Genomic DNA, 18,968 nt, shown 5'->3' on the forward strand with positions numbered 1-18,968 from the left:
TGCCTCTCTAGCCTCACCCCTTTAAAGAAAAAAAGAGAAGGTTCTATATTACAGAACCTAGAGCTGATGCCAAAAGGATATGTGCTTTGTCAAGACATCCTGCTCCCACCAGACAGGAGCAACACAGGTGAGTGTATACACACACACACACACACACAGCTCAACACCAGTAACACAGGGACACAGTCTTCCAGTTTGCACACTGCTTTTTTTGGTTCAGCTACAAATACTGTTTTCTTTTTTGTCCTAGAAAATTAGGCTACAGCGAAGAACTCTGAAAACTGAGTAGGAAGCTAATCACACGCTGAAAATAACTGCTGCCCTGCCCTGCCTCTGGAACACTGAGAAGCCACCAGCCCTAATATTTACTGTTTACCAAGCAAGTGGAGTAAGACGAAAATGTGGAACAAGTTCGTTTTTCAAATGTATTTACTTGACATCCCAACCGCCGTTTCCCCTGCCTCTTCTCCGGTCCCCCCACTCCGCCCTTCTGCCCGCCTCCCCAAATCCACATCCTCCTCCATTAGCAGTTCGTTTTTAAAATGCCAAAAGTTCCTGCAGCCTTGCTGTAGCTCTGGAATATCATGTCTCACTGGAAAAGGGCAAAATGGCCAGCTGCCTGCTGCGTTCCCTTCTGACTTTCAGAGCTTACATCCCAGTATAGAATAAAGGTAATTATATATATATTGTTTTGTTTGTTTATCTTGTGATTTTTTTTCTAATGGTCTCATCCGCTATTCTCTCTATTTGTAACCTAGGTTGTCCTCAAACTCACCATCCTCCTTCCAGAGTCCTGGGATTATAGACATGAGCCACTACACCCCATCCAAATTTTATTATTTTTTTTACTCTTGCAGCATAGAGGAGGAAACCTAGGACTCTTGTATAACAGACAAACACTACTGCTGAGCTAAAGCCCCATACCTAAAGTTTCATTTTGGTTTTTTCCTCTTGCTCTCTCTCTCTTTTTCTCAATAAGGACTCATGTACACATGTACATGTATACACACACATACACACACACACACACACACACACACACACACCAGTGGAAGTCAGAGTACAATTTGTGGGAGTCAGTTCTCACCTGCCCTGCACCACAGAGATTGAACTGAAGTCAGGCTTGGGGGCGAGTGCCCTTGCCCACTGAGCCATCTTGCTGGCTCCCAGTTAGTTCTTTCTATCCAGGACAGGACTCAAGACGAAGTGTGATCAGTGGCATGCTGTGAGCTAGCACCTGGCCTGTCCATTCACAAGGCCCATTTTACTTTCTCCTTCTTCCTGAACTCAGATGTCATTTCCCAGCTTCCTTGGCACTTTGGTCAACCACATGACTGAATTTTAGCCAACAGAACTAAAGAAGCATGAGAGCAGTGTGCCTTTTCTAGGCCTAGACCACACGCAATGGCCACACTCTGTCCTAGTGGCTTGAGACAGATGAGTCGAGCAGCCCTGGAAGCACCTGGTGAAGAAGATGCCTGCAGTGGGATGCCAGAGAGCCACTTCTTTCAATGACTGCTCTCTACTCCCCTAGTCTGAGACTGGGCTGTAGCTCAGTTCACAGGGTTTGCCTACTGTGCATGAAGTACCACATAAACTGGTGTGAAAACGCACATCTATGATTCCAGCACTCTGAGGGGAGAGGGAATGAAGTCAGGAAAACCAGAAATTCCAGGTCATCCTCAGCCACACAGCAAGTTCAAAGCCAGGCTAGGATATATAGTGAGAACCTGTCTAATAAATAAATAAATAAATAAATAAATAAATAAATAAATAAATAAATAAATAAATAAATAGAGGAGGCAGGAAGGGAAAGACAGAAAAGTACAAAACTATAGTAAAGCAAGAAGGCATTTTACTAGCAAGAGCAAGATGTGTGAAAGAAGCATGCAGCTTTGGTGACCAACAAGACTGATAATGTCGGGCAATGGCACTATTCACTCTACTTTTCTAGGTCTGAAAAGTTTCATGATTAAAAGTATTACGTGAGATATCTATTTTAGTAAAATCAACCCCTGCCCCGTTCTCTGCAACTTGCATAAAAAAGGTTTAAGAAATTTACAATTCATCAAAACAGTTCCCCAAATAAGAATGAAGTAACTTATGCTCAAATTAAGGGAAAAAAAAAAGCCTGGCAGTGATGGCTCATGCCTTTGACCCCAGTACTCAGAAGGCAGAGGCAGGAAAAACTGCCCTTTTCCCTTGACCTTTTTAGATTCATTCCATTATTTTTTACATACGGTGTTTTGTCTGCATGTTTTATATCATGTGCACGTTTGGTGCTTAAGGAGGTTAGAAGAGGGTGTCAGATCTCTTGGGACTAGAGTTATACATGGTCATGAGCTGCCATGTGGGTGCTGGAAATTGAACCCAGGTCTTCTGCAAGAGCAATAAGTACCCTTAACCTCAGGCCATCTCTTCAGGCCCCCCCAAAATAACCTTTCTTTTGTAACAGGGCCTTGCTATGTAGTCCAGGCTAGCCTTGAATTCATAGCAATCCTACTGCCTTAGCCTTCAGAGTGCTAGGATTATAGGCAGACACTACCACACCGGTGCTGAGGATCAAACAAGGCTTTGAGCATACTAGGCAAGCACTCTACCAACTAAACCATATCCCCAGCCCCAACTCTCTTTTTTTTTTTCTTTGTTTTTTGGTTTTTGTTTTGTTTTGTTTTTGTTTTTTTAAGCCGGGGTTTCTCTATGTACCATTGCCTGGCCCAAACTCTCATTTTTAAAATGTCATGACCTTCAATCCCTGCAGGCAGATTTCTGAGTTCAAGGCGAGCCTGCTCTACAGAGTGAGTTCCAGAACAGTCAGGGATATACAGAGAAATTCTATCTCAGAAAAAAACAAACAAAACAAAAACAAAGTCATGCCTCAAGCCAGGTATGGGTGGCTCATGTTTGTAATCCCAGCACACAGGAGGATCAGGAGATCAAGGACAGCCTGGGCTACCTTAAGGCCTGTCCTAAAACAAAAACAAAACAAAAACCCAAAGTCTTGATTCAGGAAGAGAGTGTGAGAAGCTGGACAGGGAAATGAGATGTGTGGTTTCTGTCTCAGCTAACCGACCTGAAATAACTTATCTAACCCTTGCCAGACCTCAGTATTTCTATGTATTGCTGCAGGCTGCAGGAATATATCACAAGAACTCAGCTGGTTATGGCAAAGTCACTACCTGGAAGAATCAGGGAATTCCTCCAGAGGAAGCCAAATCCCAAGGAGTTTTTGGTGGTACTTGGCTTGTTATATATCAGCTGTCTTCTGTTATGAAAATCATGTGTGCCTTCATAGTTTTCCCAATTGACTTTTCCCTAAGAAGGGCTAACAGTGTGGACTGATCACTCTCTGGACATACACATTCCAGGTATTTGGAGAACAGCCTCGGGAAAGGCTTTCTCTGGAATCAGATTATTTCCCTTAGCCACTTTCAAGGACTACAGGAAACACTGCCCAGGGGGGCGCCCAACTTCCTTGGACTAACAGTGATAGTAGCCCACATGCAAGTCTCCTGACTTAAGGTAAATTCCACAAGGAGACACTGCCTAGGTGAGGTGGATGTTAAGTAAATGGCCTTACACAATTTAGCTCAGACCCTCACTTTATATACCGGGACTTCCAGGGCACGTAGGGGACAAAAAAAGAGTATGGAAGAACTAGACGGGTAAGAACTTGAGAGGAACAAACTGAGACTGGGAAGAACTAGATTGAAGGGCTAGAAGACAGTACTAGAGGAACGAGATGGAGGATGAGGAAGAGTCAGATGGGAAAGTCCTAGCTGGGTAAAAACAAGGTGAAAAGGACCTAGATGAGGCAGAATTAAGACAAGAGAATTAAGAAAGAACTTAAGAAGGAACAGTAGATAAACAGAGAGAAATCGGGCAAGAAAGGGGCTAGGCACGAGAACAGAACTGAAGCTGTGTATATAGGATGTCATGCCAGAGGAATTAAAGCAAGAGGACTACAGAGCTCGGTGTGCTGAGATTCTATTTCCCGAAAATAGTCCTCGCCGTTAGTAGTTCTCTCTCCTGGGCCCCTGGGATGTATAATATTAAGGCTGGTCCCTCTAATATTATACAAGACCTGGCATCCAATGTGGGGCTCAAACCCACGACCCTGAGATTAAGAGTCTCATGCTCTACCGACTGAGGTAGCCAGAAGAGTGATCGATCCACACTATTAGCCCTTCTTAGGGAAAAGTCAATTGGGAAAACTATGAAGGCACACATGATTTTCATAACAAAAGACAGCTGATATATAACAAGCCAAGTAACATCAAAAACTCCTTGGGATTTGGCTTCCTCTGGAGGAATTCCCTGATTCCTCCAGGTAGTGACTTTGCCATAACCAGCTGAGTTCTTATGATATATTCCTGCAGCCTGCAGCAATGTATAACCTGAAGCTATTAATTATTACTCATTTCCAATTCCACCCTTTGGGGGTTCTACCAATGCCTTAGATTTCAAATCCCAGCAAGGGAAAGGATTCAAAAGTAAAGGAAAGTGATTCGGGCTCCGTCTTTGCCAAAGTAAAACTACTCTGCCATCAGCGGAGTGATAAGATCACTCATGCTGTAGTTCCTGGCACTCTCGTGCAGCAGGGGACTGCCCTGAGCAAACCACACTCTGAAGTTCGGCTCAGATGCTTTGCAGGCTGCTCTTTCTATCTGTAAACTGAAAACACCTCTTTACTCTAAACCTTCTGGGGAGGGAAGCAAAGGGCAGTTCAAGAATTTGCGGTGAATTTTACCTGCCAGGAGAGGGATTTTAAAACTAAGTTTCCAGAATCAGTCTAACCTGAGCCCAGCCGGACAGTTGTGAGCAACAGCAGCAAAAGGGCTCAGCCCCTTACCTGGAGACAGCTGCACCCTGAAGATTCTGCTCTAAATGATGCTAGCCACAAACTGAGGCTCTGGGGTGTTGGGAGTCCCGCTGATGATTTTCAAGTCACGCTTGACAGAAGTCAGACCCTGTTCTAACACCATCTCCTCGGTCCTGGGCAGTTCATTCAGAGCTTAATTCTGTCCCCCAAGTCATGGTTATGTAAGTGTGGCTACATGGTTATGCTGTGTCACTTGCTGTCCCCCGCCCCCAACACAGAAGGGGCAGTGTAACCTGAGCTGCTGGGCTGTGGCCACCGAAAACACTGGGTAGCTTTCCAAAGGTCTTGCATCTCACAGAAGAAAGGAGCCTACTCGGTTTGCTTTTCTTCTTTCAGTCCTGTTCACTCATATTGGGAAGACAGAATCGAAAGGCACTGGCGCAGTTTCTTTAGCTCCTGAGTGAATACCAAAGGTCGGCATTTCAGTCTCGGGCAGGCTATCAAAGCCCAATCAACAAGTGCACAGGGCTGCTTGGGCCCAACTTAACCGGTTCACTTCCTGGCTGAAAAGAGCGTAAGGCCCACGGATGAGAAATGCAGGGTCATATCTCCCACATAGGATCCTTTACAAACCCACCCACCCTCTACTGCCATGCAAAGGCTTCTGGGAGATCACAAGATTGACTAAGAAGAGAAGGGACGGGAGAGGTGGCTGAAGGGTTAAAGGGTTAAGAGAGTGCATACCACTGCAGGACTTGAGTTCAATTTCCTGCACCCTTGTCAGGCAGCCAACTGCCTGTAACTCTAGCTCCAGGGGATCTGATGCCTCTAGCCTCTGCAAGCACCTGAGCTCATGTGTACATACCTGAGTCCCTGCCACACACACACACACACACACACACACACACACACAGAGACACACATGTACACACAAAGCTTTTTTTTTTTTAATTAAAGAAAAAGGGGGGAGCCAGGTGTGGTTGCACACACCTCTAATCACAGCACTCTAGAGACAGAGGCAGACACAGATCTCTGAGTTCAAGGCCAGCCTAGTCTATGTAGTAAGGTCCAGGACAGTCAGAGCTATGTAGAGAGAAAACTGAACAACAAAAAGAAAATACAAGGCAGCACAAGCCAACAGCAACTGTCTCCTCTGACAATTCTCCAGTCCACCCCTTTCTGAGCTTCTGGGGAGTGCTCTGTTGCTCAGTGACCAACCACATTCCTAGTCTTCTTTGCATTTCATGCAGTGACTAAGTTCTTCATGGCCAGGAAGATTTGGCTTGTCCTGCTTCCAAGTAAGTTTATAAGATTATTTGACTTACAACCAACTTTTTTCTAAAGATTTATTTATTATGTATACAGTGTTCTGCCTGCATGTGTCCCTGCAGGCCAAAAGAGGGCACCAGATCTCATTACAGATGGTTGTGAGCCACCTTATGGGTGTTGGGAATTGAACTCAGGACCTCTGGAAGAGCAGCCAGTGCTCTTAACCTCTGAGCCATCTCTCCAGCCCCCTACAACCAATTTTTAAAAAGTATTGAATTGACTCAACATCAAAACAAGAACCCATAAAATAATGCCAAACGATGCAATTTTCAAACTAGAGCATCAAGTAGAACTATTATCTTACCTGTGAGCCACTGATGAAGATGATTTCATCATTTTCCCAACTCTGGAGGCTCTTTTTAAAACTAGGCCAAGGAAACCATGAGCAAGCTATTCAATTACTACCTCTTGTGAGTGCTAGTTGAGCTGGCTGAAAGTCTTCAATCGGATAATTACATCTGTTGACACTGCTGTATTTTCCAGAATATCACTGTCCAACAGGAATATATTGCAGGACAAATAAGTAATTCTGGATTTTCTAGTAACCAAATTATTTAAATAAGAACAAAACATAGCCAGGCATGATGATCCACACCTTTAATCCCAAGGCTAGCTGGTCTACCTAGTGAGTTCCAGGACAGCCAAGGCGGCAAAAAAAGTTAAAAAGAAACAAGTAAAGATGGCTCAGCTGTTAAGAGCACTGACTGCTCTTCCAGATGTTATGAGTTCAGTTCCTAGTGCCCACATGGCAGCTAACAATTGTCTGTAACTACAAGATCTGACACCTTCACACATGAGTACAGGCAAAACACCAATGCACATAAAATAAAAATAAATAAGTTATTTTAAAAAAAGAGTTAAGGCTGACACCCTCACACATGCATACAGGCAGAACACCAATGCATATAAAATAAAAATAAATAAGTTATTAAAAAAAAAGAGTTAAGGTACATGGGCACCTTACCAGTGCCTATGCCACTGAAGAAAATGTCTCTCATGAGCCACCCCTTCCTCAGTCACTACTAATCCTCAGAGGTAGATAAGATAAAGAGCCCCTCCCAGATCCATGACATAAAGTTGACAAGAAGATTGAGAGTGTGACGCTAGCCTAGTGAAGTCCAAGCCAGACTAGGTTATATAATAACTGTCAAAAAAGTGAAAGAAAATAATAATACCAAGAAAGCCTGAAATATAATACAAAGTCTAAACTTCCTAAACATGCAGATGAGCCCAAAACTAACTACAAACAACCTGAAAAAAATCCTATGCAAAATGAAATTAAGAAAAACTTTTCATATAAACTAGAAAATGCAATATCTAAGTCTAGTTCAAAAGTGACAAATAAACCAGGCATAGTGACCCATGCCTGTAATCCCAGCACCTGAGAGGGTGAAGTAAGAGGCATAAGAACTGCTTTAAAAAGGGGCAATGTTGCCGGGCAGTGGTGGTGCACACCTTTAGTCCCAGCACTCAGGAGGCAGAGGCAGAGGCAGAGGCAGATGGATCTCTGTGAGTTTGAGGTCAGCCTGGTCTACAGAGCATGTTCCTGGACAGCCAGGGCTATACAAGGAAATCCTGTCTCCAAACACCAAAAACAAACAAACAAACATCATGACTAAAAGCAACATGGGGAAAAGAGGGTTTATTAACTTAGAGCTTACAGTCCATCATTAGGCGAAGCTCAAGGCAGGAAACTGGAGGGAGGAACTGAAGCAGAGGCCATAGAGGAACACTGCTTACTGGCTTGCTCCTCATGCCTTGCTCAGCTTGCTTTCTTACACAACCCATCACTCCCCTGCCCAGGGGTGGCACTGTCCAGAGTGGGACAATCAAGAAAATATCCTAATAGACTTGCCTTCAGGCAATGTGATGGAGGCATTTTCTCCATCAAGGTTCCTCTTCCCAGATGACCCTAACCTATATCCAGTTGACAAAAAAACCAATCAGGACACTGATGTAAGACTGCTAGACCTACTCTCCCTGATACTTCTCTATGTAAGTATTTAGGAATATTTCATATACAAACTCTATGTGCTTTTTTTTCTGGGGGATACAGGGTCTCACTAACCATGGCTAGAACTCATAAACATCCTCCTGCCTCTGCCTTCTGAGTCCTGGGATTAAAGGCATGCACCACCATATCGGTCCCACTAAACCCTTTTAAAAGGCCAGACTCAGTCTAGGGAGGTAGCTCAGTGGTAGACTGAGTATTTGCCTAGAATGTGCAAAGCCCTGGATTCCATCTCCAGCATTGAAAACAGAATAATAAATGAATGAAAGAGACAGACTCGGCAGCCTTAAAATGAACAAGTTGCAACAGCAAACTACTGCTCTCGAAGAGGCAGAGTAAAGAACAAAGACGACAGTAAACAGAGCAGCCACTATTCAAATGATCAATGTCAAGAAGCCCGTTTAGACACTCCAGGGCCAAGACAAGCCAGTGAGAATCAGAAAATTAATTGGCTCCTTAACTCAAAAGGTGTTACAAGGGAGTCTTACTTCCAGTGTCTTCCGATCAAGCCCTCACAGAGCAATTTACAAAATCAACCTGTCAGCATTAAGTGTTGGTTTGAAAGGATCATACAATAAGATGCTGACAGTGAACAGAAAGGTTTACGGCATCTTTTCGGAAAAGTCAGACGGAGACATAATCCTCTGAAAAATTAAGTCATACTTGAAAATTATATGGTTTTAAAACTTAGGGTGTATGACACAGAATAGAGTACAAGTCGTACTCGGAGTGGTTTTCAAAAGGGAGGGGAAAGAGAGACAGAGACAGAGAGAAAATGCAACCAACCCGAGCAGAGGACTAGGACATTAGACAATGCTGTTTTTAAGGGAACTCTAAGCTCTGATGCAACTGCCAGAGATTATGAATATCTGCTTGGCTCAATGGAATGAGGACTACTGTTCTTATGACTTCCATACACAAAAACAAACAGCCTCCCAACGTTCTTCCATCTGCACAAGAATGTGGAAAAATAAGAAACCCAGAAAGCTAAATAATTTGAGCTATTCTGTTCATCTGCACGACATTCTACAAAATTTCCCAGTGATTCTGTAATTCTGATATATGTCACTGCTCAGAAACAGATCTTAAAGGAGACTAAAATGGGGAGGGGGGAGAACAAGGGAATCCGTGGCTGATATGTAGAACCGAATTGTATTGTAAAATGAAATTTAAAAAAAAGGAGACTAAAATGACTAGCTGTGGTTATTATCTCCCAGAAGAATTTAAGGTCAGCAGCAGTCAATTATACTAATGTGTAAAAGGGAACAAGATGCTTAATATAGCAACATAAAACTTCAGACTCAGAAGAGACCTTAGCAATCTAGTTCAATGAACTCACTTTACCACTGAGGAAACTGATTCTAAAGTGTAGTCACTTGTTAGTTAATAGTCTATGACTTAAGCCCCAATCTCTAGATAGACTCCTGACCCTAGAGCATGCTGGCAAACAAGTTTCTGATCTGTTATATACAGCAGGGATATGAAAGGGGCATTTCAGGGGTATTCAAATTGTCTTCCTTCCCAGTCCTCACAGAGGAATAGAAGAAGGCACACTGCTGCTGCTCCTTCATGGGGCACACCAACTGTTCAGAACAAGAAAAGGACACAGACAACTGAGAAGACTCGAGAACTCCCTCATTATTTGGGATGTGGGCTCCCATCTTTAAACGGCTTTTTGTTTTTACTTGGCAAATGTGCAACTATACAGTTGCTGTGGGTCTTGAGAGCCAATGGAAAAAGGAACATTTCCACATTGGTAAGACTGCAGAATGCTGATTTCAAAAGAAGCCATCAGTCTATTAAATGCACTCCCAAGTTCACGGCTGTCTGGAGCAGTCAGCCTAGATGCCGTCAGTGGAAACTCAGATGCTTTCATTTGGATTTCAGGTGCCGGGTTCAGTGTTGGTCACAGTCACATGTAGCTAACCTGCGTGCGATGCAGACACACAGCAAGTTCTACCAGACCTTAGAAAGAAAACTCCACCTTTAATTAAACCTTGAGAAAGACAACCGGGGAGCACACAAAAGGGCCTGCAAGCTGGCAGGACACAAGTTCTGACAGGAGGAGCGCTCCTGCTTTTCCATTCGGAACATTTAAGTCCTTGTCAATCACAAGTTCCCCACTGACAACTGCTCATTAAAACATGCCCTTTCAGTCACGCAAGTCACTCCTACTCAAATTAACGTTGTAAACATGGCAGGAAGAAAGGTCTCATTTCTCAAGCCAGGAAAACCCATTGTCTCCCAGGACAATTGAAATGACAGAAAAATACTGCTGGTTGAAAGGCGAAGGGGGGGAAGAAGAGGGGCATTTGCTGAGTTTACACCCATTGCTCCAGTTAATCTACATGCCCACGATCAAGCAACTGTTATCCACAGTTTATAGAGGAAAGAACTGGGCTCCAAAGATTTGAATAAAGCCTTCCGCAAAATAACAGAGCTGGAGTTTGCAGTCAAGAAAGGGATGGAGCTGGGCATGGTAGCACACAGCTAGGAGTCCAGAGCACAGCAGATGATAGTTCAGAGATAAATAATCCTTGGCTGTACACTGAGGGTCTACCTGAAAGGGGCGGGGGCTGCTGAAAAGGGTGAAGAGGCAGCTAAAGCACTGAAGAGCATTATTGCTCTTCCAGAAGACCCAAGCTTGTTCCCAGCACTCATATCAGAGAGCTCACAAACCACCTGTAATTCAACGCGCGCGCGCACACACACACACACATGCAGACACGGCACACACACAGACACTCACAAACACACACTTGTAAATGAAAAAAATAGTAAGCCAAATGTGGTGGCACATATCTTTAATCCCAGCACTTGGGAAGCAGAGGCAGGTGGATCTCTGTGAGTTCAAGGCCAGCCTGGTCTATATAGGAAGTTCCAGCCAGCCAAAGCTATGCAGTGAGACCTTGCCTCAAAAAATAAAGGGGCCGGGCGGTGGTGGCGCACGCCTTTAATCCCAGCACTCGGGAGGCAGAGCCAGGCGGATCTCTGTGAGTTCGAGGCCAGCCTGGGCTACCAAGTGAGTTCCAGGAAAGGCGCAAAGCTACACAGAGAAACCCTGTCTCGAAAAACCAAAAAAAAATAAAAAATAAAAAATAAAATAATAAAGGGAAAGAGAGCTACAGCTGGGTATAATGGTGCCTGCCTATAATCCCAGCTCTCAAGAGGCTGAAGCAAGGGGATCACGGCAAGGCTGAGGCCAGCCAGGCCTACACAGTAAGTTCTAGGCTAACCAAGTGGACATAGGAAGACTCCCCGCCCCACCTCAAAAAAAAGGAAAAAGAATAAAGTCTTGTTTTTAACTTGTCTTATATGAGCAGGTAGGTGTCTCTGGACCAGGGTTTGAAGCTGTTTTCCTCTACTTGTTATCTGGGCTAGTGCCTCCCATAGCAGATACTTGACAAATGCCTGATTAAAAGATAAGTGACAGGCCAAATATCCCAACACTACAGTGGCAGAGGCAGCCTGGTTTACATTGCAAGTTCCAGGCCATCTAAGGCTATATAGTAAGATCCTGTCTCAAAGGAAACAACACAAGAATAGGGTTCAGGGATATCTCGGAAAGTTTTTGCTATGTAAGCATAAAGACCTGAGGTCAATCCCTAGAACCAATATTTAAAAAAAAAAAAAAAAGAGGGGTTGGGGATTTAGCTCAGTGGTAGAGCGCTTGCTTGCCTAGCAAACGCAAGGCCCTGGGTTCGGTCCTCAGCTCTGAAAAAATAAAGAAATAAATAAAAAGAAAAGACAGGCAATGTGGCCCAGTGACCCATAGTTGTAATCCCAGAGCTGAGAAACAGAAAAAACGTGGATCCCTCCCAGATCTCCTTGGCTAGTCATCCTAGCCTAACTGGTTAAGTTCAAGACTAGTCAGAGCTCCTATTTCAAAAAATAAAAAATAAAAGAAGGGGTGATATCTGAGGAACACCAAAATTGACCTCTGGCCTAAACTAACACTCTCTCTCTCTCTCTCTCTCTCTCTCTCTCTCTCTCTCTCTCTCTCTCTCTGTAGCTGTTTTAAGCAGGGGAGGGCCAGAGAGATGCTCAATGGTTAAGAACACTTGCTGTTCTTCAGAGGACTCAGATTTGATTCCCACACCCACTTGGCAACTCCCAACCATCTGTATCTCCAGTTACAGGGATCTGACACCCACTTCTGGCCTCTACAGTTGCCAAGCATGTACACTATACACATATATATACAAACAGACATAAAAAATAAAAACAAATCTTTTACTAAATAAAATACAAAACAATGACAAAAACTGACGGTTGAGGCTAGAGAGATGGTTCAGTAGTCAAGAGTGCATACTGTCTGTGCAGAAGAGCTGAGTTCATTTCCAAGAAGCCATGTTCAGTGGCTCACCACCACCTACAACTCTAGCCCGAGGAGATCCAATGCTGTCCTCTGGCCTCTGCAGGCACTGTTCTCACATACACAAATCCACACTTAGATACACACACACATATACACACACTTTTTTAAAAGTCTTGAAAAACAAAGTCTTCAAGGGCCTGGGCATGTAGCTCAGCAGTAGAGCACTTGCCTAGCATGCACAAGGTTCTCGATTCAATCTCCAGCAACACACACACACACACACACACACACACACACACACACACTATTTTCAGGCTTTAACTGGATCTGTAGATACGACCTAGTTAACAAGAACAGGATTCTTCAATTGACTGCCACAATCAACAAAGGCTATTCATATTTTTTTTAAAAAAAAGATTTCTAGAGCCAAGCGGTGGTGGTGCATGCCTTTGATCCCAGCACTTGGGAGGCAGAGGCAGATGAATCTCTGCGAGTTCAAGTCCAATCTGGTCTGGAGAGTGAGTTCCAGGACAGCCAGGGTTACACAGAGAAACCCTGTCTCAAAAAAAAAATTTCTAGGAAAATATCCCTACTAGTTCCTATTTTTTTCCTCAAAATGGGGGAAGGGGCCCTAAATATTTCAAGGTCCTACAGGAGGTGAAGAATGTGTAGGGCCAGAAAAAATGTCTCTGTGGCCAAGAGCACTATGCTGCCAAGCCTAGTCATTCTAGTTCCAACCTGGAAACCACATGGTGAAGGAAACCACCTGTCCTCTATGGTGGTCTGAATAACTGTCTCCCATAGGCTGAGGTATTTGGACACTTGGCCCTCAGTTGATGCTGTCTGAGGAGGTGGTACAGCATCACTAGGGGTGGCTTTGAGAGTACACAGCCTCACCCCACTTCCAGATTGCTCTCTCTGCTTCATGCCTGCAGGTGAAACTGTAATCTCTCAGCTCTCTGGTCCTGCCGCCATTATAGACTCTCCCTCTGGAACCATAAGCCCAAATAAAAACACTCTTCCATAAATTGACTTGGTCATGGTGTTTTACCACAGCCACAGTGAAGTAACTAACATATCCTCTGACCTCCATATTCATGCTGTGGCACACACACACACACACACACACACACACACACACACACACACACGTAAAATAAAATAAAATAAAAATAATCTGTACAGTTGGGAAGCAAAAAACTAATCAGAGTTGCCTTTCTGTTATACATCAAACCCAAATTCCAGATGATTTGCACATCCTGAACATCTGGATCCTTAGGCCCCTGGCTTCAAAAATAACATTGTTAATCAAGGACTTGCCACTTTCAAGTGTCAAAAATGGGCAGACTCTTCAACTGGGATTTAATCCAAGCTTACATATAAGTAAGCGAGGGAGACTATAAACACCCAACTATGTAATTCAAGTTGGAAGCATACAAGGCCATATGATTACATAAAATTTAGGGAAGCAAAATGTCTGCCTTAGCCTCATGAAGATTCCTGAGAGGAAACACAGGACGCGGATGAAAACTCAGGCTTCCCCAGGGACTAAGAGGCCAGATAGGTGTCCCAACAGGGATCCCGTAACAGGACTATTTCCTCTTTTCAAGGACTTTGCAAAAAATACTTTTAAGATGTTGCTAGACCACAATAAACAGACAATCAAAAAACAGACCCACCCACTGAGTTAGTGCTAATGGAATCTGTCCTTCTAGAAGTGCCAGATGGAGATTTAAAGGGGAAAAAAAGCTCTTTACAGATTGTGGCCAAGATTCCTTGGTACTTCATGCCAGGTCCAGGATATTAACCCAGATGTCCTAGCCAAATTCAAGGTTGGTTAAGTACAATCTGTCAGCCTATTTAAAAAAAAAATGGAGTGGGAGAAGCTCCTTCTGTACCCTGACTACAGTCTGAAGAGGTCACTCTTCCCTAAAATTCCTGTACAGTACCATCAGTCAATGCTGATTTAAAGCATATGGATTCTAGCCGGGCGGTGGTGGCGCACGCCTTTAATCCCAGCACTCGGGAGGCAGAGGCCAGCCTGGGCTACCAAGTGAGTTCCAGGAAAGGCGCAAAGCTACACAGAGAAACCATGTCTCGAAAAACCAAAAAAATAATAATAATAATAATAAAGCATATGGATTCTTGAGTTCTATCTATATGGGAAATATACCCTATGTTTATTAAAAATATATAAAATGTTGTAATAGTTTAAAGCCTCCTTAAACAGCTGTCTAAAAAACTCATATACAGAATATTACAAACACTGTTTTCCAATTAAGATTGAAAATACTTATATAAAAGTTTGTTAAACTGGGTTTAAACCAGCCAGGCAGTGGCAGCACACACCTTTAATCCCAGTACTTGGGAGGCAGAGGAAGGTGGATCTCTGAGTTCAATGCCAGCCTGGTCTTCAGAGTGAGTTCCAGGACAGCCAGGGCTACACCGAGAACCCCTGTCTTGGAAACTGTGTTTTCCCCCACCCCCACCCCGCCAAAAAAGAAAAAGAAACTGAAGCATGAAACTTTTTTGGGGGGGGCGGGGTGTGTGTGTGTGTGTGTGTGTGTGTGTGTGTGTGTGTGTTTCAAGAGAACCATGAAACTAAAAAGCAGGGCTGTGCTGCCAAAAGTAGAGCTGGGGAGAACATATGCACATCTCATGACATAGACCCCTTGGGTTAAACAAAGATCCTGGGTTGGTGTACAAAAATAGGCTGGCTCAACGATTAAAAGCACTGGCTATTCTTCCAGAGAACCGGGGTTTAATTCCCAGCATCCATATGCAGGGTTACAACCATCTGTAACTCCAATTCCAGGGGATCTAACTGCCTCTTCTGGTCTCCACAAGAACAGCATCAATGTGGTACACAGACATACATGCAGGCAAAAATACATACCCAGAAACTTTTTTTATTTTAATAGGAAAGTATAAAGGTATATATTCGGGGCTGGAGTGATGGCTCGGTGGTTAAGAGCACTGGCTGTTCTTCGAAAGGTCTCAGGTTCAATTCCCAGCAACCACATGGTGGCTCACAACTGTCTGTAACTCCAGTTCCAGGGGATCTGACACCCTCACACCAATGCACATAAAATAAAATTAAAAATAAATTATACAAGAAAAGTATATACTCAATAGAACAGTGGTGGTGGGAATATAGCATGTATGAAACGTGAGGTTTAATCCCCAGTGTGGGTGTGTGTGGAGGGGGTCAAGTCAAGTACCTGGCTAGCCAACTTTTGAGCAGCCACTGACTTGATGTCCTATTGCCAAGGTATTTTGCACATTTACTAAAATAACATAAACTAGAGTTCAGTTCTTGCTCTGTTTTCATTAGCTATGAGACTTTTAAGCCAGACAGTAAAATTCTTTGAACTTTTAATTCTCCATATTTTTAACTCAACCTTGATCACAGTTAATAAGACAGTAGAAAGTTGGGCATGGTAGTCAATACCTAACCCCAACTACTGCAGACACTGAGGGGGCAGGATGGTGAGATCTAGCTGATCAGAGGCAACATATAAGATCCCATTTTTTATTTATTTTTTTTTTTTAAAGCCAGGTATGAAGCCTGGTGGTGGTGGCACACCAACCAAGGCTACACAGAGAAACCCGGTCTCAAATAAAGAAACAAAACAAACAAAAAGGCTAGGTATGGAGCCAGGTGGTGGTGTAGGCCTTTAATCCCAGCACTTGAGGCAGAGGAGGCCAAAAAGGCCAGGTATGATGTAAGATGGCTCCCACCTGGAATCCCAGCACGCAGGAGGCTAAGCCAGGAGTTAAATAGGGTGGTGGGGGAGGGCAGTGTGTGCACAGCTCAGTGGTAGAGTGTTGGCCTGCTATATGTGAGAGGCCTGGGTTCAACCTCAGCTCTAGGACAGACGAGCGGATAAATGAATAGATGACACATTAAATCATTCCGGGTCTTTCAGTATTCTAACAAATATTTTCAGGGTAACAGCCTTCAAGGCTTCAAATTATCTGCTCTCCAAGCTTCCGATATCAAGTTGAACTTTCTGGTCCCTCTTCCATATGATCCCTGTTTCCTTTAAGAACTAACATTCTCTAACTTTCTTCATATGTCTACTGAAATCATATTCTCGGCTGGGTCTCTTGCAAGCCTATCTGAAACTCCTGTAATTTTATCCGCAACTCTTTGTATTCATTCCTCCTTCTCTAGTTTGTATTTTTTTTCCTTTGCCATGTATGGCATTCTAATATATAAAATACTTATATTTAATATGTGTATCATCTTCCTAGGGGAAGGGAAGTTTTGTTTTTCCGAAACAGGGTTTCTCTGTGTAGCCCTGGCTGTCCTGGAACTCACTCTGTAGACCAGGCTGGCCTTGAACTCAGAGAATCACTTGCCTCTGCCTCCCGAGTGCTGGGATTAAAAGACACCAGTGGCTGGCAGAGAAGTTCTAAGAGAATAAGGATAGGTCGTTTTATCCAGGGCTGTGTCACTAGCATCCAGAAGGGTATATGGCACAGTAAATGGCTGGATAAGTATCTGTGGTGTGAATACTGAATAGACCTCACTACACAGACAGACAGACTCACCGCAGCTCCATAAACAGCCTCTGGAGGAATCACAACACTTCCACAACACTGAAAGAAGGGCAGGCTTGCCACGACACTGACTCTTTTCTTTTTCATGTCAAAGAAAAACTCCTAGAGCCACGTATGGTGGCGCGCACCTTTGGTCCCAGCACTTGGGGGGCAGAGACAGGTGGATCTCTGAATTCGAAGCCAGCCTGGTCTACAGAGCAAGTTCCGGGACAGCCAGGGATACACAGAGGAACCCTGTCTTGGAAAACCAAAAGGAAAGAAAAAGAGAAAGATGGGGGGCAGGGGGGGACAAGACAAACTATTTGACCTCTCACCTCATTTGTACAAGAAAGTTGGCTATTCAGAATGTAGGAAGTTAAACAGGGTGAAAAGTCACCTAACACTTCATAGTTGGCTTTTGTTTTTTTAATTACGTCTAATTCATTTAGTGTGTGCATGTGAGGTCCAAGGACAACTTCCAGGAGTCAGTGGGTCCCATGAATCGGATTTAAGAGCGAGATTCTTTACCTTCTGAGTTATTTTGTTAATCCCAATTGGCTTTTTTGTTTGTTTTTACAGTTTTTGGAGACAAGCTATCACTGTGTATCCCTAGCTGGCCTAGAGCTAGCTGGGTCTAGCTACCAGGCTGCCATCAGACTCACAGAGATCCACCTGCCTCTGCCTCACAAGCTCAAGAATTAAAGGTGTGTGCACCAGTATGGAAATTTTGGGTCAAATGGCTTTTTTTTTTTTTAATGTCAACAAATATTAAGCCATCTCCTTGTATCTTTACCATGATCACTTCTGTTTTGTTTTTGTTTTTGTTTTTCTTTAGTTCTGACAACTACAAAGCCAGTCTTGAAATTTATGGATCACACAATTTCAATCAACTAAGTAAACATTTTGAGCACATAAAACGGCAGAATTCTGCAGAGGATTCCACAAAGTCGGGGGCAGGGGGAAGAAAGCCCCTTGCCTTTGATATGCAAATTCTAGAAGAAACAGAAATCTATTTGTAAATAATAATGAAGAACACCAGGAAGTCAACATAAAGACACTTAAAAGGTCCTACCTTTGTATGAGAGACAAGACGACCAAGTCATCCCTTACACACAACCCTCTGGATTTCAAACCCCATCGACAGAGCTTTAAAAAAAAAAAAAAGGAGCCAAGAGACAGTTAAGCAGTTAAGGGCACTTACTGCTGTTACAGGGGACCCAGGTTTACTTCCCAGCATTCACATGACAGCTCACACACACCCCTAACTCCAGGGGTGCACATAAAAACATGCAGGCGAACGCTCATACGAATAAAAAAAACAAATGAATCTTAGAAAAAGAGAGAGCTGGAGAGATGGCTCAGCAGTTAAGAGCAAGTGCTGTTCTTGCAGAGGACCTGAGCCGGGTTCTTAGCACCCATGTTGGGAGGCTACTTGTAGCTCCAGGTCTCATCCAGCTTCCCTTGGCACTTCGCTAACATACACATACTTCCCACCCCTTGTGTGTGTGTGTTTATGTGTATATATATATACATATATATATGTATATATTTTTTTCCCTTTTTTTTCGAGACAGGGTTTCTCAGTGTAGCGTGCGCCTATTTTTTTTTTTTTTTTTTTAATAAACAGGGCTAAAGAGATAGCTCAAAGGTTAAAAGTGCTTACTGCTCTTGCAAAAGGACCTGGGCTTAGTTCCTAGAACCCACATGGTAGCTCATGACCATCTGTAACTCCAGTTATAGGGGATCCAACATCCTCTCTGACCTCCTCCAGCTCCTGGCAGGCACACAATGCACAAACATACACTCAAGCAAACACTTGTACACATAAAATAAAAATAAATCATTACAATTAAATTTAAAAAAAAAATTTTTTTTTTGAGACAGAATTTCTCTGTGTAGTTTTGGTGCCTGTCCTGGATCTGCTTAAATTAAAACTTTAAAAA

At 43.5% G+C, this 18,968-nt stretch overlaps 1 long non-coding RNA gene across 1 annotated transcript; it reads left to right on the top strand.

Annotated features, from left to right (window-relative positions):
* Positions 1-13: 13 nt before the first annotated feature.
* LOC131898442 (uncharacterized) lies at positions 14-687 on the top strand. Its single transcript, XR_009375925.1, has 2 exons — positions 14-127; positions 251-687. It is a non-coding gene; the product is annotated as an uncharacterized LOC131898442 (long non-coding RNA).
* Positions 688-18,968: the final 18,281 nt, after the last annotated feature.

Source organism: Peromyscus eremicus, chromosome 23 (genome assembly GCF_949786415.1).
Source record: "Peromyscus eremicus chromosome 23, PerEre_H2_v1, whole genome shotgun sequence".
NCBI lineage: Eukaryota > Metazoa > Chordata > Mammalia > Rodentia > Cricetidae > Peromyscus > Peromyscus eremicus.